Source organism: Notothenia rossii (assembly GCF_949606895.1).
Source record: "Notothenia rossii genome assembly, chromosome: 8".
Taxonomy (NCBI): domain Eukaryota; kingdom Metazoa; phylum Chordata; class Actinopteri; order Perciformes; family Nototheniidae; genus Notothenia; species Notothenia rossii.
Window position 1 is genome coordinate 3154960 of NC_136906.1, and position 22500 is coordinate 3177459.

Below are 22500 nucleotides of genomic sequence, written 5' to 3' on the forward strand. Positions count from 1 at the left end.
CCAGCTCCTTCCAGCTCCTTCACGGCGACCCGATGTGATGCGGCTGCACACAGAGTCCGTGGTTGGAGCACTGCGGAGACTTCACCAGCCTCTCTCCGTCCGTGCTCTCCATCGGACTCCCCTTGAACAGGATGACCATCACCAGGTCCAGGCGCCACACTTTGTCCGCCTGTCGGAGGCAGTCTATGCGCCGGATCTTCCCCTTCTGGTCGGGGTGGACAGCACACAGCAGGGGGGCTTCTCCCCGTGATGGTGAGCACAAAGTCCTCCTGAACTCCTGGCCGGATGTCCTTTCGGAGTTTGGCCAGCAGGCGCGACGCCCACTTCTGCTTGATCTCCGGCTTCTCGCCCAGCAGCTCGTCCTTCACCGCGCGCTCTTCGTCCTTCGTCATCCTCTTCTCGTGTTTCTTGAAGTACTTGCGCTTGCGGGCCTGCAGGTTGAACCAGGTGTAGGAGAAGGCACGCACATGGGGGAGGAGGGCCTCGATGAAGGGTGAAATTCATCCTGAGGAAGAGAGAGAGAGGGAGAGGGTGTTAGGAGGGAGAAAAGGCTTTTACTTTGAAAAACAGCAAATGCTTACAATTAAGCATTTCAAACAATTTAATTGAAAAGGAGGCCATGGTGACAATGTACTAAATATGTGATAATTAAAAATATGTATATGATTACTGTTTGCAAAATTATTTAAATGCAAGTTCATTAAATATAAATATTTGCAAAATCCCAAATACATTTAAATAATCTTCTCTTTAAATACGTCAAACATTAAATAGTTATTTACAATTATAAAGCATAAAATATCAATTAAAACATACAAAAATAAAGCAATTAACTAACATTTAATTGTTGAATAAATGAAAATTAAAACTGAAATAAATATACAATTAAAAAGATTATAAATTCCCACAGAAATTAAATTAAAAAATGTACGGTATACATCAATTAGCAAGAACATGAATCCCAACAGTAAAATGCAAAGCCTCCTTTTCCTAAATAAAGACAGAGACATTCAGGACGACACAGAACTGAAAACGGGAAAGCTGAGCCAAGTTGCGCTCCCAGTTTTCCTTCCAGCTAAAAGAGAAAGTTATTGTGCTGCTCCGTAATACCTTCACTACATATCTCTGGGCAACAAAGCCCAGATCTCGCCACAGCGCTCCCGTGCCGGGGGGGCCGCACACCGGACGCTTTCGCCACGAGACCACTGTTGAAATGTGCCGCTAACAGATCAGCCATACCATTTCCTATCTGAGCGACCATGCAATGGGAGCTGCAACCAGACTCACATTTCCACTACACACTGAAAGCAGGCAGAAAGAAAACCACACGGCTACAGGAAGACAGACGGCCTGGTAGTTACCATTTTGCACTCTCATCATAAATTTGGCACAGCGTTTAAAGTGAAAAAAAAATCTCCTGCACCAGTTTTTTTTTTTTTTTTTTTCTTTCTCCCGCGCTCCCCAATGTAAACGCTGCCTTGGCACGCTGTGGAGAATTAGTAGATGAAAAAAAAAAAAAACTTGGGGAGGTTGTAAAAAATAATTAGCGGAATATGCTGCTCAGTGAAAAAGCACCGGGGCAAAGTTTAAAAACCGAAGAAAAAATGTAATCGGACGAGGAAAATTCACTGTGATGGGATCACAGCCAGAAGCTCATTACACACAAAAACACCAAAAAAGACAAAAACTTGTCGAGTAAAAATAGTCATTTTTAACAGTAATGCATTGTTTTTGAAACGACTTCAAAAATAGAAGGACTTAAAATAACCAGTCCTTTGTGCTTTCCAAAAAAAAAAAAAAAAAAATGAACCTTGACAACAAAAAAAAAATCCTTGGCAAAGTGTAAGTGGTGTCTGTTCTGATCCCTGGGCCCGGCGCAAGGCTCACACACACACACACTCTCTCACACACACACACACACACAGATGGGGGGGCCAGGGAGAGCAGAATAGAAAAAAACCAGAGAGCCGAATCAATGTTGGACGAGCGAATACGACCGCTGGCAGAGCCGAGTGCCGCTTCTTTTTTCCCCTTTTCTCTCCAACTCTCTCTCTCTCCCTTTCTGCCTCGCTCGCCGTCTCTCGTCCTCTCCGCGCTCTTTCCCTAACCATCGCTTGAGCCGCTGCCAACGCCGATATAAGGCCCACCTATTTGGCAACAAGACGCCTGTAGCCCAGCCAATGCGTTAGCTTCAAGAGCTGAAAGGGAGGGGAAAGAGAAAGAGGAGAGAGAGAGGGGGTGGGTGTAGTGGGGGGAGATAAAGAGGGGGGAGAGCAGGTGGGAGTGTAGGGGAGAGCGCCCGCCTTGTCCGACGTCGCACAATTTGCCAAATCGACAAGTTCCACTCTGACACCGAGGCAAAGTTCAAGGGAGCACGTCCTCTCCTGCAGCCCTCCTCCATCTTTACGATGGCCGCCATCACCCTCGCCTCCCCCCCCCCTCCCTCTCTGTCTGTCTCGCCCCTCTCTTTCTCCCCCTTGCATAATGCCACCTTGGCAGAGGATGGCAGAGAGAGGACACACACTTCCCTGCAGACCCTCCACCGGCAGCTGCTCCTGGGTTTACCAGCGCAAACAAAGAGGCGCCGTTCACACACATCGGTGACGACATGATTTAGAGGTCTGAGGATTTCAGGGTATCGAACGTCACGGAAACGCTCACCGGCGAAAATATCTCTCGTCCCCGGCTTGAGCTTCAACCTCAGGATCCATGTATCTGTGATCCTCTCCAGAATGGAAGGAGTCATCACATACAGAGCATCAACTAGTTCCTGAACAGTGTCCTTCACATGCTGATATCCAAGAGAGGGAGTTACACAGTCACAAGATGGAGGAATAGAAAGCAGTATTCAATGTTTACTTCAGATTAGCTCCACGTCAGAAATGAGCATTTTTGTCATATTCTGTCTTTTTCTCAAAATTCTGTCTTTTTCTAAAAAATCTCAAAATTATTTATTTTTCTAAAGAATCTCAAAATTCTGATTTTTTCTCAAAAATTCTGACTTTTTCAAAAAAATCTCAATTCTGGCTTTTTCTAAAAAAAATCTCAAAATTCTGGCTTTTTCAAAAAATCTCAAAATTCTAGCTTTTTCTCAAAAATCTCAAAATTCTGTCTTTTTCTCAAAAATCTCAAAATTATGACTTTTTCTCAAAAATCTCAAAATCTGACTTTTTCTGAATTACTTAAAATGTCAATAACCCCTGGTCCCCGGCTTGAGCTTGAATCTCAGGATCCATGTATCTGTGATCCTCTCCAGAATGGAAGTAGTCATCACATACAGAGCATCAAGTAGTTCCTGAACAGTGTCCTTCACATGCTGATATCCAAGAGAGGGAGTTCCACAGTCACAAGATGGAGGAATAGAAAGCAGTATTCAATGTTTACTTCAGATTAGCTCCACGTCAGAAATGATCATGCTTGTCATATGTCTCTCTCCATAGAGGCTGAATCATCATGTTAATCACATAGCTATCATATGCCTCAAACAGTCCTGATGCTCTTCTAGGTAATCACACATCCTGTCATTGGGATACCTCTGTTAGCATGTTGCTCTCATGTTGGACGAGGACATTCAGGATTGAGTGTTTGACGTCTCACACGAAATCCAAAACCCAAAGAGGCGCTGGGCTCCAAACTAATCAATAAAACGGAGTTGTATCTTAGAGCACGGTCAAAACAAGGCGACAGACCTCTACGATGTCATCTAGGACTTGATCCATTAACAATACATGGAGTGGAGGGAGTAGAGCTGATCGGGTTAGTCGATTAACCAAAAAATAGACGGCAAATATTTGGATATTCGACACATTTATAAAGAAGAAATACCAAACTAGTGTCCGGGTTCACAACAATGTGGATGTGCTGCTTTCCTTTGGCATGAATAATACAAAAGTTATTATTCAATGAGTTTCGGATTCAGGTTGCATTCAAAGATGGCGGCCTGGTAAAGATTTATCAACGTTTTCTAGTTTCTTTACAGACGGTAAACTGAATATCTTTGGGTTGAAGACCAAAGAAGACAGTAAAGGATTTGATCTTGGGCTTTGAAATGTTATCAACCAAACCATTAGCCAATAGAAATTAAGACAAATAATGGAAAGATTAAAAAAAAAGATTTTGATATCTGTCAGGTGTTGAGATGCTACGGACCACATTTGAAGTCAATCTGATAAAAGGAGGAGTTTGTTAAAGTACGAAACATTTGATATTTTGCCTTAAATACCATCTTCACCCGAGTGTTCGAGTATCTTATGGACTTCATAAATGAGATCAAAGACTACTTTTTTTAACTCCTTTATGACATTAAACTAAATATCAAAAAGAAGACATTTGGGAAACACTGATCGACATGTGTCACCAGTTTCTGACACGTCATGGCCAAACCACGAAGCAATTCATAAAGAAATGACTGGACGGATTCAGAGCAACCGGATTATTCCATCCACAGAAAATCCAACGGCAATATTTTAATTATCGACCGATCGTTAAGCAAAAACACCAAACTGGTTTCTAGGTCCGACGTCTCAACAAACTTTCGCCGTGTGTGACACAAAACTTGAGTATCTGTTGAGGACGGATGGTCACAAAACAAGCAAATCAAATTCTATCCATTGGTTGATTCCTTTATTAGAAACTTTACAATTCTCCGCCTCGAGCTGCTTCAATGTGAATATTTCCTGGGTTGTTTTATTATTTAAAGACAGAAAACCACCAAGTTGTGGACGGGACATTTGAGTACGTTCTCTTGTGCTTTGGGAAACACTGTGTTCGAAAACCACCAACCGATCTAAAAGAAGATAATGGACAGACTAATTGAAATAGCAGTCCATTATTTCAACAACAGAAAATGCACTTGCAACTGTTTTGATTAAAAGCCTGCCGTTACCGTTGTTTCTAAGCAAAAGCACCAACACGCCGTACAGATCTGATGCGTTCCTGGACTCGTTTCACACAAAACTGAGCACCTGGAAAATCCGTATAGGCACAGTGTGCGAGGTTATAGACAAAAGGATCAATCGGGACCGTAAGCATCAGATAAACTATAATGAAAACGATGGTTAGCCGGAGCTCTAAGAAAATGACAAACTGCCAAAGAGAAAAGCCAGAGCTTATGCCAAGGAAGTGTAAGTCTTTAAATAATGACCGAGGTTATTGACCTTCTCCTCTCACCAGAGCCACATGGCATTATGCAAACAATGCACACACACCCGAACAATACCCACTCTATTCTCTCACTAATAAACATCCAGACCGCACGACAATCGCAAATATATTTCAGCTTCATCTTGAAATTAAACACCGACTCACAGCCATCATCTGTTCACACAGCGGACACACACCTCCACACAAAGGGAAGCTCGTGTGTGTGTGTGTGTGTGTGTGTGTGTGTGTGTGTGTGTGTGTGTGTGTGTGTGTGTGTGTGTGTGTGTGTGTGTGTGTGTGTGTGTGTGTGTGTGTGTGTGAAGAGATAAATATAGTTATTTACCCATCAACACCTGCAATAGCAGTGGAGGTAGGTACATTAACTCAAGGACTGTAATTAGGTAGTCATTTGAGAAAGTTGTACCAAAGTATTTCTATTTGATGCTAATTTATACTTCCAAAACACTGCAAATATTGTACTTTTTACTCATTTAACACTCATAGTTACTACTTTCTTCATAATAAATTCATATTATTACAATGAAAGTATCTAATATTGACAACCTACAATGATAACATCAATTTTTTGTGATAAAAACAGGATTATATATATATTCTATCATATTAAAATACTGTGGAAGGAGCCCGTCTGCATATGTACCTTTGCTTTTGATACACTTAGCTAATAATACTTATGTTTCTCTACTCAAGTAACGGAGTATTTTTGAGTATTTCCAATTAGTATTTCTACTTTTACTCAAATAAAGGATAAAGGATTTTTTTTGCAATTCACACAAACACTTGAACGCGTCTCCTGTGTGTCTGCTGCTCACATTAAGTCTCTCTGGGTGACCCTGCCAAAATGCAAATAAAGCAGCATTCACATGTCACTGCAATTTGACTACAAGGGGGTTTAAGTCATTTTCCTTAGCTTATGCTGTTTGCCTTCCACATGCAGAGAAAAGGGACTCAAAGCATCCCGGAATAACTGTTATGCAGATTGTTTCTGGAGGCAGTGGAAACATCCAGAGCCTCTGTGGGTGAAATTATATGTACATGTCTCCTCTGTACTAACTGTCTCACTAACTTTGCTTTATTAAAACCTTATTCATGCTGTCAAAGCAAGTAATAATCTCACCTGGGAATTAAATGAAGGCCTCCAGCTTTAATTTGCGTTAGTTTCGAATTATCTGTCGCTGTTTACTTAATGATATTTCCACACGTGCACGGAATAGCGGTTCGCGTGCCCCACGAACAAAATCGCGTTTCCGGCGTGTTATATTTTCACCGTAAAAGCCCCAGAGATAAAACAGTGTCCCGTCAACACGATGTGGATTATTGGGCCTGTAAGTGATCAATAAAACCCTCTCTAATAAACTCACCCGTTTAAAGTCCTTTAGTACATGTTCCTCTGCTCGTTCCCACACACATGATCCGTTAATAAGACGGGAACACTCAGCCAAACTATTAAAAATGCGCCATCACTTTTCCTCTCTCTTCTTGAAATATGAATAAAAAAGAGTGAAGACATCATGGACGGAGGGTGCCAGGAATAACATGGATATAAAAAAAGAGAGTGGCTGGCATCGAAACTAAAACCTGACGTCGATTAAAACGAAACACATGGAAAAATCTGTTTAAAATGTTTTTCTACCGAGCGATGAACGTGTCAGGCCTCGCATGACCCGGAGGACGCATGAATACATATTCAATATTATAGGTGTTAAGATCTGGACCTTTTTGTGTCTTATCCTTTTATTAAAAACACCACAAATCGTGCCTTTTTAAAACAAATAGCTTAATTACGTCGGTTTAATTATCATGCCGTTATGGTATTTTGGTGATTGTGATTTTTACGCCCCTTGTTCTGTTGCAAAAGCGTCGATTGCATTTTGGAAAAGTGATGCACAAAACAGTCCAGCTCAATTTAAACAGAGACAAAAGGAATGATTTTGAAGCCTTTATTTTTTTATTCTCCGCACGTCTGAGAGAGTTGGCTGCCAACTTCAGATTAACTCTTTCAGGAGAGAAAGGCTTTTTACTCCGGGAAACAGGGGCTTCATGAGGGGCTGCCAAGCTCCGCAGCACGGAGAGGGGCTGTCGGTTAAAACAGCTAATAATCCGGGGGGTTATCAACTTTAAATGATCTTATTTTACTGCATGCTTATAATTAACTCCACCAAAAAAAAAATCTTAATGAAAATATCGATACAGACACAATATTGTAATTTAACTGGTCTTATATTATTCCGTTTACAGCCACTTTATTGTGAAACACTGCAGAGCTACATGAATGTCAGTCTGTTAATGATCAGGAAATATATGCTATATATTTGTGCATGATACGTCAATTGTGCAAATAATTATGTTAAATAAGAACAATTTAAAACGTAAAAGGCAGTCAAATTAAATACATTTAAACCCCTGGGATATTAGATCTCTTTGTTTTGTATTAAGGCAACGGTGTCTGACTTTTGAAAAGAGGTGGAAGAAGTACTTTCATGCTAAATTACTCAATTAAAGGTCTTGCCTTCGAGATATTAACTACAAGTACTTGCATCACAATAAACGTATGGTACCAAAACTAAAAGTACTCGTAAGGTGCAATAACATAACAACTGTACTTCATTACACTCCACAACGACTTTTCAAGAAAAAATGTACTCCAAATCAAGCCAAATACTGAAAACCTAATTTGATTTAACCCTTTTAAAGGTTTCCCACATCACTAATAATATCTTTAACTTAAGTGAAGTTCAAAAACTGCAGCCCTTTCTGTTCCTGACCCACAATGCCCTGTGTTTCCGACCTATCCAACGCTGCCTCTTGTTAGACCAATTAAACGCTGGTCCGGCTGACCTGAGGGCCTCGGAGCCGCCGGGCCCTTCATCAACTCCTCTCCTGCCCAGCCCAGAGTCCTCGACCCCTGACAGATCCCGACCCCCCTCCCCCCCACTCCCGACCCCTGACCCAGGCCCGGAGCCAGAACCGAGGGGGAGGAGATGCAGATTCACTTACTCAGAGTGTACATATGCAAGAGGTGGGTATGTTATCCAAAACTGGTCTCGTTTAATATAAAACTTTAACATTCAATTGCAATTTGACTCAAAATGGCATTTTGGACAAGTGCAACATCCAAAAAATGCAGTAATGGCAAAATGTGGTTAAGACAAAACGTGTGTTATATCATATCTTATATATATTATACAGTATATTCCATATAACGAGAAAAAGCCATAGAAGTATGAAGCTAAAAAAAGTAAGTTCAGTAGATCCAGGACCCTGAACACAACATTAGGGTTCCGTGAGGCCTTTTGACGTGCTTGGACAAATGGAGTCATGTCTACAGACCCGATTATGTTTTTATGATTAAAAAAGGGCGGAAAATATCTGAATGTATTCTCGAGCTGCAGAGAATATTTAAAAGAATCACACTATGGTCATTTTAACACACTTTTCGATGAACAGGTTCCAGAAATGATGAATCCCTCTGAGATCACGAATCATATCGCACCTGCAATATGAGTGAAAACTAGTTCTTTCCTTCACTTCCTGCAGCCCTCTAGTTTCTACCTTTATGAAATAGCCATTTAGGGGTCTAGGAGATGGGACGTTGCAGTGACGTGGATCCTGACATCTTCTCTAGCTTGCTGTTCTTTTAATATCAAAGCCAGTGTCTGAAGTAACACACAGTGAACACGGCTTGCCAACAACATATAACATTCAAATGTGTTCATTTAATTAACATTTAATGACCTCTTGCTTCAGAAGTCTGTGAAATGTCGTTGAGTACAAGGACGATAAAGATATTCTGATTCTGGTATCGTGTAATCATTTAGGTTTCATACTTAAAGCATTCATGTTTATATTTTAAATACAGGAAAATGGACATCATAACACACCACACACTTATGAGGTCAGGTGATGCATAAAGTTCAAGACACGATGCCTTGTTGTTGCAAATGGAGCTGCTGTGTTGCAATACAGATTCCCAGAAAAGTATTATTGTGCGTGTAAGCCCCCATGACAATCATTAGAATTATTCTAGGGGAACAAACATGATTATATTTGAAAGACAGGGGGGGAAAGTACTTCTGAACACCCCACACTCTGAGTCATTTTGGGGGTGCAAGTGATGCGTAAAGAACTCACATAGCGCTGGCTGGACATACCAGCACCTCAAAAATCTGCACGCAATTTGTAGCCAATCTTAAATGAATTTGACCCCGTATTAAATGTACATTAAAGGGTCTTAAACAGATTGTCTTCAGTGATTGTTGTGTAACGTTTCCTTGTTTCTTGCCTTAAATATTTGTACTTCTCGATGTTGCTAATGGAGCTGCTGTGTTGCAATAACAATTCCCGTCAAAGTGTCCTCATACCGTGTCAGCCCACATGATAATCATTCGAACATTTCAGGGGTTCAGACACATGATTATATTTTAAAGACAGAGGGGGAAAGTACGTTCAAACACCCCACGCTCTGAGTCATCTTTTGGGGGGCAGGTGATGCGTAAAGTTCCCCAGAACAGGGTTGGTTGCACTTCCCCCGTTACTATGTGTGAAACATCTGCAAGCAATTTGTATTCAATCCTGAAGTTAAATACGCAGTTACATTGCAAATCAAATGTACGCTAAAGGGTCTTGAACATCAGCGACTGTTATGTAATGTTTCCTCATTTCTTGCCTTAAATATTTGTACTTCTTGATGTTGCAAATGGAGCTGCTGTGTTGCAAGAACAATTCCAGATAATAAAGTGTCATCGTATTGCGAAATCCATGTTGATCGTTGGAATAATTCAGGGGTCAGACACATGATTGTATTTTAAAGACAAGAGGGGAAAAGTACGTTCAAACACTGTGAGGACAAGTGATGCGTAAAGACCCCCAGAACTCGGTTGGCTGCACTTCTCCGAGTTTACAAACCAGCACGTTACTATGTGTGAAAAAGTTACTATGTGTGAAAAATATGCAAGTAATTTGTAGTCAACCCTGAAATGAAATACGCAGGTACATTGCAAATCAAATGTACGTTAAAGTTTTTTAAACATATTGTCTTCAGTGATTTTAAAGGTATGTTAAATGTCCGTTTCTAAAAATGTCTCCCTGCTGATGTTGTAAATGAGGCTGCTGTACTGCAAGAACATTTCCCCTCAGAGTATCATTGTATCGTGTAAGCCATGTTAATAACAGACAGAATGGAAAAAGTACATTTTTGGGGTGCAAGCAATACGTAAAGACCCCCAGACCCCGGTTGGCTGCACTTCTCCGAGTTTACAAACCAGCACGTTACTATGTGTGAAAAATCTGCAAGTAATTTGTAGTCATTCCTGAAATTAATTGCAAATCAAATGTACGTTAAAGGGTCTTAAAACCTGTTGTCTTCAGTGATTGTAAAGGTATGTTAAATGTCCGCTTCTCCTAACCACGTCTCCTTGGTGATGTTGTAAATGAGGCTGCTGTATTGCGAGAACAATCCTCATCAAAGTATCTTTGTGTCGTGTTCATCCTTAGAAAAAGACAGGGTGGAAAAAGTCCATTTTGGGGGTTCCAGTGATGCGTAAAGACCCCCAGAACTCGGTTGGTTGCACTTCTCCGAGTTCACAAACCAGCACGTTACTATGTGTGAAAAATGTGCAAGCAATTTGCGGTGGCTGCGTGCTAACGTGCCCTGCTGGGGGGGGGACCAGCTGAGAGGCACGCACGGCACATTCCTGCCCCACAAAAGGGCTCCGCTGCCTGGGTGAAAACCAACCGGCCTCCTCCACCTCCAGAGCTCCATCAACAGCCTCTCCACCCATACTATGAGGCAGCATGCAGGGACACAAAGCCCTGATTTCCTGCAGCAGAATCAACAGGATCCATGTGGCGTTAAGCTGGGTATAATACATACAGCAGTGGAGGAAGTATATAGATACTATACTGAAGTCAAAGTAGTAACACAAAAGAAAGTACTCTATTACAAATAGTCCTGAGTTCAAGATGGTATTTAGTTCAGAGTATTATCAGCTTGTTCCCTCGTGCATACAGGGCAGCAATTGATATTGTCTGTTTGTATGCTGCTGTGTCGGGTTTATGTGGGTTTGAAGTGTTTAACATGTACACTTGTTGTTTGTTTCTGTTTGCTTTGAGAATAATTGGAAGAAAAGCCAATCCGGCTGCAAGAGATCCTGCAAAACCCCAAATCTGATCTTTAAATATTACATTTTAGAGTCATACGGTAAACATTTCTTCAAGCAAGATCCGAAACAAAGAGTCTGAGAAAGTCTGCATACTATGTGTAACTATGGAGTAGATTAGAAGTATATATATATCAGACAAACACATCAAGTTATTTATTTTAAATTACCTACAAGTGTTTTTACCTCTGAGTAGAAGCAGTGGAGTAGAAAGTCTTAAAAAGAGGTTAAGAGTAGAGATGTCCCGATCCGATCACGTGACCGGGGATCGGAGCCGATCACGTGATTTTCACAAGATCGGAATCGGGAGAGAAAAATCGGGGATCGGGATTTAAAAAAAAAAAATTATAAATACTTTTTTTTAAATGTTGTATTCAATGTTACAAAACAAAAATGACCATGTTCAAGTGTTAAAGTCATCCTGAGGCCTTATTTTTGGTTTCAAATGACAGAACATCATGTATGTGTTGCCTCTTTGGGGCTTGTTTTCATAGACCTGCTTATTTCTCTCAAATCTGGCAACAGAGTGGGCGCAGTGTCTAATCGTAGCAGTAAGCTAACGAGTACTGAAAGCTTTATTTTGTTTTGATCCAATGCTGCACAACTGAACTGATCCAATGCTGCTGTGAAAGAAAGAAGCTATATCCATGTTGGATAGAATATCCAATTTAAATAAAAAAAATAACCTTAAGGGACAACTTGAATGCTTTTTTTCCTCTTAATGCATTGCATAAAGATCGGATCGGGAAAAATCGGTATCGGCAAATTGTCAAAATCAAATGATCGGAATCGGATCGGGAGCAAAAAAAGGTGATCGGGACATCCCTAGTTAAGAGTACTTTTCCTCTGGATCGATGTGTCGTCTGCACGTTCCAACAGGACAGCAGACTGTGTTTTATTGAATCTCCATCAACTCAACACAGATCAGACTCTTCTTGGACTATTTCATCTGTTCTCTGTCCTGTATATGTTCATGTTGCTCTGCTGGGGGAGCCTGGGACCTTTCTCCAGTGCCGTATCTACACTGTGGCCATGATGAATCATATTCTCATCAAAGCACGGAGACACTGAGGGGTTTGTGTTCTTAAAGCTAATTAAAGACAAACTCTCTGGAAGGAATGAGAGCCCCCCGAGGCGGTTTAGTTTTTATGATAGAGATTTAATAAAACAATATGTGATGGCCTGTTGGAACGTGCAGACGACATATCGATGAGGGCAATGACGTCAGTCCAGAGGAGGAATGTGGCTTTAGTGCATAGTGTACGAGTACTCAGCTTAAGGTTCATCTCGAGTATTAACCTCTTTTTACTTCTGCTCCACTGCTTCTCCGAGGTAACATTTTTAGGTACTTTAAAATAAATAACTTGATGTGTTTGTCTGATATATATATACTTCTAATCTACTCCATAGTTACACATAGTATGCAGACTTTCTCAGACTCTTTGTTTCGGATCTTGTTTGAAGAAATGTTTACCGTATGACTCTAAAATGTAATATTTAAAGATCAGATTTGGGGTTTTGCAGGATCTCTTGCAGCCGGATTGGCTTTTCTTCCAATTATTCTCAAAGCAAACAGAAACAAACAACAAGTGTACATGTTAAACACTTCAAACCCACATAAACCCGACACAGCAGCATACAAACAGACAATAACAATTGCTGCCCTGTATGCACGAGGGAACAAGCTGATAATACTCTGAACTAAATACCATCTTGAGCTCAGGACTATTACTTATAATAGAGTGTTTTTAGACTGTGGTATTACTGCTTTGACCTAAGTATAGGATCTACTTCCTCCACTGTTATACCCAGCTTAACGCCACATGGATCTTCTGCTGCAGGAAATCAGGGCTTTGTGTACCTGCATGCCTCATGGCGCATGTTGCACACACACACACACACACACACACACACACACACACACACACACAAGCTCTGCTGCTGTCTCTAAAGAATGTGCTGTCGTATGAAGACGCCGCCCTGCGTCTCTCAGAAGTGTGTGTGGCCGTGCCCGGGCATGACTCATGTGTTTCTCACTGTGCCAACACACACACACACACACACACACACACACACACACACACACACACACACACACACACACACACACACACACACACACACACACACACACACACACACACACACACACACACACACACACACACACACACACACACACACACACACACACACACACACACACACACACACACACACACACACACACACACACACACACACACACACACACACACACACACACACACACACACACACACACACACACACACACACACACACACACACACACACACACACACACACACACACACACACACACACACACACACACACACACACACACACACACACACACACACACACACACACACACACACACACACACACACACACACACACACACACACACACACACACACACACACACACACACACACACACACACACACACACACACACACACACACACACACACACACACACACACACACACACACACACACACACACACACACACACACACACACACACACACACACACACACACACACACACACACACACACACACACACACACACACACACACACACACACACACACACACACACACACACACACACACACACACACACACACACACACACACACACACACACACACACACACACACACACACACACACACAGAGCAACGCTGATACTACTGACCGTACCGAGAGGTTAAGGCCTTTTGATTTTGGATGTGTACATCGTGGGACGATCTGTTCACGACCGACTCCATTTTGGTGATTTTCGGATACGCTTAATTTGAGCATAAGCAAAAACGATGCCAAATGAAAGCCACTAAAGCTCGGCAGAAAAGTATTCTCATCAAAGCTTGTAAAGGTGGAATAAGAGCGGTGCAATGATGACGTATTTCTGTAGGCCGACCCGGAAGTTAGCGACCCAAAAGCTTCTTCTACTCAAATCCAATGAGATTAAGATAAAGTTGTTTGCCTTGATGCTATTTGTGGAGTTATGTAAACTAACGATGCTCCGGGATACACCATTCAGACTTTACAAATATCTTACCTAAATGCATGTGCAACAAGAGTAATATGAAGTACATTCAGATTTGGTTTGATTAGTATAAGGTAGGCTCCCTGCTGCTGCTTACAGGGCAATAATTCCACTGTGTTGGGTTTCTGTTGGTTTAAAGTGTTGTACTTGCAACGTAAGTGTTTGAATCTGTTTGTATTCCAAACCCTAAGAAGAATAGCCAATAAAAACAAATTGAATCTTTAAATATAACAATTAAAAACTCATACGGCGAATAAAATAACCTTATCGACGGAGATCCAAATAACCCGCCTGCCAACGAGTCTGCAAGAGGAGACGAACTCAGCCAGGTTTCGGCAGCATTTGGCCGGTGTTCATTTTCTACCGTGGTAAAAACCAGTTCTGTAATCGGTAAACACGACGCGCCTGGCCGGCAACAAAGAAATGCATTTAGCAAATTCATTCTCTTTGATCCTGCGTTTCTATTTCTGTTTGACGAGAGCTGATTCATTTTTTATGAAGATGTCCAGAACATCGAAGTGAGATATAATGTCATATAAGCAGCCAGTGCGTGGTACCTTTCTTCATTATCTCTGATGTGCTGTGGTTGACACACATCACAGGGAATTAAACTCAGCAATAGACTCAAAGCAGAGCAGAGTGTTACACCATAACCCGTCTAATGAACAGATCCTTTATTGGGATTTCAACACACCGTGAAATGAGAAGGAACTTCAGGTTCATGTGTTAACTTGCCGCCTCACAAAGCTGCAGGGCTTTGCTCGTCTTTTCAAAGAGACGAGTGTGAAATGCCAAAGTCAGCTTTTTTCACAAACAACGAGAGCTCAGACGGCACTATTGTGTTGTTCTGAACTTCCCCGTTTGAAGGCGTCGATGCACGGAAAGAGATTTAAAACTTCCTCCTGGTTATCTGACACCGACACCGCGACTCAAACCGGTTAGCTGTCAGATAGAGATCCATGTCTGCTTCGTGGTGACACGGTGACACGTCCATCAGAGCGATTGTGGGAAACGTGTTTGGCTCAACACAAACATGAAATTCAACAGAAATAAGGTTCATGTTACCTAAAGCAGTGGTTCCCAACCTGGGGGCCAAAGATTGCAGGGGGGGGGGGGGGGGGGGATGGCGCCAGGCCTCAGATGATTTGAGGCCAAATATCATATTTAGAATTTTTTTTTTTTCTTACATTTTTTTTTTTTACATATAATTTAAAGCAATACATGATTTTCACTAAAAGCCTTGTCTCTACATTACAATAAAATATAAAAAATAAATGATTAATTAATTTTAATACAAATTCAAGTTAGTATTAAAGGCATAAAAAGAAAGAAATGTATAATTCTTTCTTTAATAGAAATGTTTCTTCTGCCCGTAAAGTGTCCAAACCGGGCTTGTCTGGATAAGCGCATTTTTAAAACAGTCATTGTCCATGCCGGTTTCGGTTGGATTATTTGTCAGTTGCTCCGATCAGATCGGTCTCCTCCATTTTGTAGATTATTTACAACTTTTGAATCCACATAAACACAAACGCGGCTTACTTTGAGCATTTGTTTTAAACAGTTTAATCCCTTTGTGAATTGGTTCCACTTGCGCCGTCCTTTAATTTCTTCATACAGCGGGAATCCACATTAATTAATCCCGAGTCCAATAACCATCAAAGTCACTCCAATAGTTAATACTTAATTACGCTTCATCCTCCTTTAACTAAACACTTCACATTCATCCAGTTTTTGACAGCAGTTGTAGCATTTTTGAGACTTTTAAACTTGAATTACCGCTGTTGCATCAATACAATTATTAAACATGATATGCAACAGAACTAAGCTTCATGTTACCTAAAGCAAACACAAAGATGTCTCATCTTGTAATCATTTGGAAATACCTCGTACTTCTGAGGAAAAATCTTTGAGACCCTTCAAAAGTCAAAGTCAACTTTAATGTCAATCTTCTAGTTTGTGTGAACAGACAGAGAGATCGAAATACTGTTTCCCACAATCCAGAATATAAAAACAATGTATATCAAATGTTCCGGATATTCGGTAGTAATCAGCAGCGAATGTGTGGATATCCGGCCCGCTTCAACACGTATTTGTGGAGGTTGTGTGAGTTATGTACGAAACGGTTTTATTCACGGCATCCATTTTGTTATTCTACAGTATTGTTGTTTTATAGTTATTTGTTAACGTAACCCAATTTATGTTCTTTGAAATTGAAAAGGATATCGCATTGTGTTTGTTGCTTTCATTGCAGTTGGATATGTCTTAAGTGTAATTTGGCTTGGCTTCCTATTTTTTATGAAAATGCTTTTATTTTGAAGGAGAGGTAGCACTGTTGACAGGAAGTTGTTGTTGCTATGGAAACAACGGGACGGAGATTAACGGAGAGAAAGTAATATCTACATATAAAGACGGAGAAAGTAAACGATAAAGTTTATGGTTAAGTGTTAGCACCCCCCCGAAGAGGCACAAGCTCTTACGCTGATATTGGAGATTTCATTAGATTCTATTTGGCAGCCGCAGTGCCAAAAAAAACGAATATCCGAATAACGAAATTGAAACCCGAATAGTACTTCAACTAACGAATATTCGGATATTCAGGTACAGCCCTAATACACAGTCAAAGACACATTTCACTTAACATTTCTCATGATTACGAGAGTTATTCTGATAATACCAGATATTTTCAAAGATATTATGGGAAAGGGTTTTTCTCTCAGTACCATCAACACTTTATCAAACTGAACAAATATTTGTGTTACCTAAAGATGTCTCATCTCGTAATCATGAGAAAATATGTCTCTGACCCATTCCACTTCTAACCCTAACAGTCAGTATAAACAATACAGTAATGTAATAAATGAGACTATATTTGTCACAGGACGTAGGGCTGCACGATTTTGGGAAAAAATCTAATTGCGATTTTTCTGACAAATATTGCGATTCGCGATATTTGTTTTTAAGCGACCCAGCGTAAGTTTATTGTAAAATGCGGCCATAACTCCAGCTAGGAAGGTCGTATCAACGTGCTCCCGTCTCTAGCACCCCCGCAGCCCGAGTTACGAGTGAAGGAACTAAACTTACATGAAACCTCCGTTGGGTTGCTTTAAAGTCAAGCTTCAGTTTAAGATTCACCCTGTAATAGAAACATGTGACGGAGCATTACTAACCTGACTCAGATTGTTTCACCAAACCATCTAGAGCTCCATTGGAAGCCATTTGGAAAGGGCAGGCACTTTCAAAAATACTTGGCAGGTGATTGGATCAATCTGTCTATCACCTTCTATCATGGGCCACTTCTGATTGGTTAACAATGGCTGGTACATGTGGAGCACAGCACTTCTGATTGGTGTGGATGACTGACACACAAGAAGAACAAAAAAAATTGTGAAAAGAAATTGTAAAAAGAAAAATCGATGAATCGTTCAGCCCTACACGGGAGACGTCTTATTCTTTAGTTCATTACCGAATCAGAATCAGGTTTATTGCCAAGCAGGTTAACAACACATACGATGAATTTGGCTGGTAAAAAGTAAGAAAAACAACCAAAAAGTTAAATAAAAACAATTACATTAGACATCCAGTTCTTAGATAGATATATTGGTGCTTTAACTTAAGTAAACTTTCTGAACACTTGTTTAACCTCAGAACCCAACGGACCATGTTTTTTAAGGCTGCAATCTTCCATCAAATAGAAATATTCAGGATGTTGAGCATGATTTGGTTATTCCAAAAAACGTTATGGTCGCTTCCAGTAGAAAGAAATAATGTCCCTCTCCATTCGTGATATATGTGTTTTGAATACCTCTACTTGCCCTCTTAACCTTCATTTCCATATGCAATCGTATAGAAGCAAACATACGTTTATTAAAACAAAGTCAAATATGTCATTCAGGTTCTTTCATAGAAGGACAACAACCAAAGGGACTCACTTAACCTCGTTTTAAACAATATGCCGTCACCCTTATGTTTAGCAGACACTTCTTCATCTGCCTGTTGGGAAGCCTGGACAAATAGTCTGGTTTAAAGATATAACTAACAAGTGTTCAGTGTGAGATTTAAGAAATCCCTTTACTTATGCTAAAGTTGCTTTAATGCACACACACAGGGCGACTTCTCATCCCCACGGTTAATAACCATCGGGGTGTTGAGAGCAGAAGGGTTACGGAGGTCTGCGGTCGCCGTGCGCTTCCCGGCATCACACCCTCAGCAGCGGTCATTACCTCGATGTGGGGAGACTCTGCAGAAACACAGCGTCACGGAGCCAGAGCCAGGAATAACAGCCCAAATAATCAGCCCTTTCACTCCCTACGAGCATGACATCACCACAGCCACACACAGACACACACACAGACACACACACACACACACACACACACACACACACACACACACACACACACACACACACACACACACACACACACACAGAGGCCTGAGACTCAGTGTGTGTGTATAAACATGCTCATTTGTTTATTACGTACTGTGTATTGTTAATATATGTACTTCTTTCTGAGATGAATACATATACACACACGCACACACACACACACACACACACTGAGTCTCAGGCCTGTGTGTGTGTGTGCATGCATGCGTGTGTGTGTGTGTGTGTGTGTGTGTGTGTCTGTGTGTGTGTGTGTGTGTGTGTGTGTGTGTGTGTGTGTGTGTGTGTGTCTGTGTGTGTGTGTGTGTGTGTGTGTGTATAAACAGGCTTTCCCGTATGTCTGAAATGTATCTCTCTAGTATGCTCATTTGTTTATTACGTACTTTTTTATTTGAATACTTCTTTCTGAGATTAATAAATATACACACACACACACACACACACACACACACACACACACACACACAAACAGGAACACACGCACACACACTCTCAGGCCTGTGCTTGTCTTTGTGCCCGGTACAAATAGCTGGGAACACGTCTGAATCACCATCAAGCCAAATCAACACGACCGTTAACCTTTGCCGCTTGCGGATAAAAAGGGTGGCCGACGCTGACATGATGAAACTTCCCCCAAAAAACCCGCCTGATGATCTGATTGGACACGATATCACTGCTACCATCCAATCAGAGATACAGGGTCCCGTGATTCAATAAAGTCAGACTGAAGCTCTGTATTTACTTCTGAGCTGAGTCCAGATCAGATGCACGCTGAAGGCTCTCTCTGATCCTGATGCTGTGTTAAATGTTTGTTGTCTGTTTTTCACGTGTCTTGATATCTGTCTGTTGACGTTACACACGGAGCTGCTGTGATGCAAGTCAAATATCTGACCATTCAAGTATTCTGGTATGGTATATAAACTCTGAGACATGTGTGCCGTCTGCAGAAAGCTGCTAATGCACCGCTGAACGCTTTGCAATCAGACAAATAAAGGGCCAATCTCGCACACAATCAAACTGGAGGTTTAGCCGTCGCTGCTGCCAACAGAGAGGAACCTCCCCTTTCTGAACAAGGGATGCACTATGACTACCTCCCCCCGCCCCCCATCACCCCCTCTCTCTGTCTCTCTCTCCAGTCTCCCCTCGCTGCCAGTCTGAAAGGCGTGATGCCAACCTTTCCCACCATTGGGCAAACTGCCCTGCCCTTTATGCAAATGCACCGCCGCAATCCCAAACTCAAACCCTCCCCCTCCCGTCTGTGCACAGCCGGCCCCCCGTCTATATATCCTGTTTTATCCTTTCCATTCAGAGTCACCGAGCTTCATAAGTTGTTCATTAAACCCGGATGATGCCGTGTTTCATCCCACAGGCCATCAGACCGTTAAACACCTGAACTTCCATGACATTCATCTGTTTGCAACTTACACATTATTTATCTAATATGTCATATTCCAATTACTTAGAAATAGAATCTCCTTGCACTAGATATATTTATTTCGTATTCACCTGTACAATTGTATCTGTGTTATTGTGTTGCACTGTTGGAGGAGGAGCCTGTGACCTCAGATGTTCTGGGTCATATCTCTGCACACATGGCAATGAAAGCCTTGAATCTTGAATGTATGAATGAAGCCCGACGGCCTCGCTGCGTTTGGGGCAAAGAGCTCAGAGGTGGGGTCGTTCCTGTCTGGGCAAGCCCTGATAAAGCAGGACATAAAAGAATAGAATAAAGACTAAGCAAAGGAGGGAAAGAAAGTGAATTCAAAGGAATACCGGGGGACGTTTTCCCGTTGTTAGTCATCGCTGTTTGCATTGTGTTTACATTCTTTAACATGTGGTTAAAACCTATTGAGTGACGGCTTCAGTCTGTAATACAGGAGCACCTTAGACACCTTTTCTAATTATAATTTAAAGATACTTTCTCGTAGCTATGAGAATAGATTTTGTAATTATTAAAAACAATCTTATAATTCTGAGAAAAGACCTCGTTGTCTCGTAGCTAAGAGAATACATCTGGCGATCTTATGAGAAAATATTGCGTCATTTGAAAGATCACTAAACATCTCGTAGTCATTGGAGAAATGTCTCGAAATGAGAATCAAATATCTCAACGTTATCTGGAAATATCGACGTATTAAAAACACATTTCATAATTATAAGAAAATATCTTGAAATCGGGCGAAAGTATCTTATGATGAGAAAACATTTGGTAGTTATTGTGGTAATGAGAATAAAACACTTTTTACACAATTACGAGATTGAATCTGATAGTCCCGCGGAGTGTTTGAGAAACTAAAGGCATGAAAGGGAAAGTGGCCGTCATGACAGGAGCTGAATAAACAGGATCCTTTATGAGCAGCAAACAGAGACTTAAGAGAGTCCAGAGAACGGAAACCTTAAATCTCTGAAGTGTAAAGATAAGATACAGAGGCTAACACACAGTACTGTGGTTAAAGCTTCCTCTTCAGCGTCGAGACACACACACACACACACACACACACACACACACACACACACACACACACACACACACACACACACACACACACACACACACACACACACACACATACACATACACATACACATACACATACACATACACATACACACACACACACACATACACATACACATACACACACACACATACACATACACATACACACACACACACACACACACATACACATACACATACACACGGAGCAGAGTCCACAAACACTGGACACATCGAGCCCACACACACACACATACACTGGACACATCGAGCCCACACACACACACACACACACACAAACACACCACAGGAAGGGAGCTCGGCATAAGACAAACACTGCAGGGCCAGACACACACACACACACACACACACACACACACACACACACACACACACACACACACACACACACACACACACACACGTCTCCTTATATGCCCCGAGAACAGGACATGTGGTCGGGTATTCTTATGATAGAGCAACACACTAAACATTAACCGTTTAAAAAAGAGCTGGATTGAGTCCTGCATTCAAAACGTTACTTAAGTTAAAGTCTCGGCTCCTTCCAGAAGCTATAAATGTTAATATAACACATAATTATTCAATGAAAGTAGTTCTTGCAAAGACCGCAGTGTGTTCGCCGTTTAATTGACAATTTGATTAAATTGAACACATATTTGGAAATTAGAATATTTCGAAACGGGTCAAATTCAGCCCGATTGTTGTCGTATGCAAGTTTGATCAGTACTCCCTTTTTAAAAATGGCCCCTGTGACTGTTATATTAGTCGATATTTTATCATAAGATAATTTTTTTGTCAATGAATCGCCTTTTTGGTTTGTAAAATTATGAAAATAGCAAGAAATTAAATCCGAAAGGGACAATTTAAATACGAAAAGCATCAAATCTTCACAAATGAGAAGCTGAAATGTCTGTTTTGATGTGAAAATGACTTAAAGGTCACATGTCATTTCCACTGATCATAATTCCATTGTTGAGGTATACTAGAATAGAAAAATACTGTGCAATTTTCCAAACTCACATTGGTTTCGCAGCATCTCTGTAAAGTATGTGTATTCAGCAGTATTCACTTTCTCCACTAAACTGCTCGCTGCAGCTCCCCTCCCCCCGCCCCCTGCAGCCAGGGAGGAGAGATCAGCAGAGCTGCCTGCACTGAGTGTGTGTGTGGATTGGTCAATTTGGACCAATCAG

The 22500-nt window shown here is 41.3% G+C and overlaps 1 pseudogene across 1 annotated transcript in view; it reads right to left on the reverse strand.

The window, feature by feature from the left end:
- The window catches only part of LOC307014337 (nuclear factor 1 X-type-like), a 160356-nt pseudogene that overhangs the window by 83229 nt on the left and 54627 nt on the right, over window positions 1-22500 (reverse strand). Inside the window, exon 4 of the transcript XR_013810540.1 lies at window positions 6-505. The product of XR_013810540.1 is annotated as a nuclear factor 1 X-type-like (transcript). The remainder of the gene's footprint in view (window positions 1-5; window positions 506-22500) is intronic.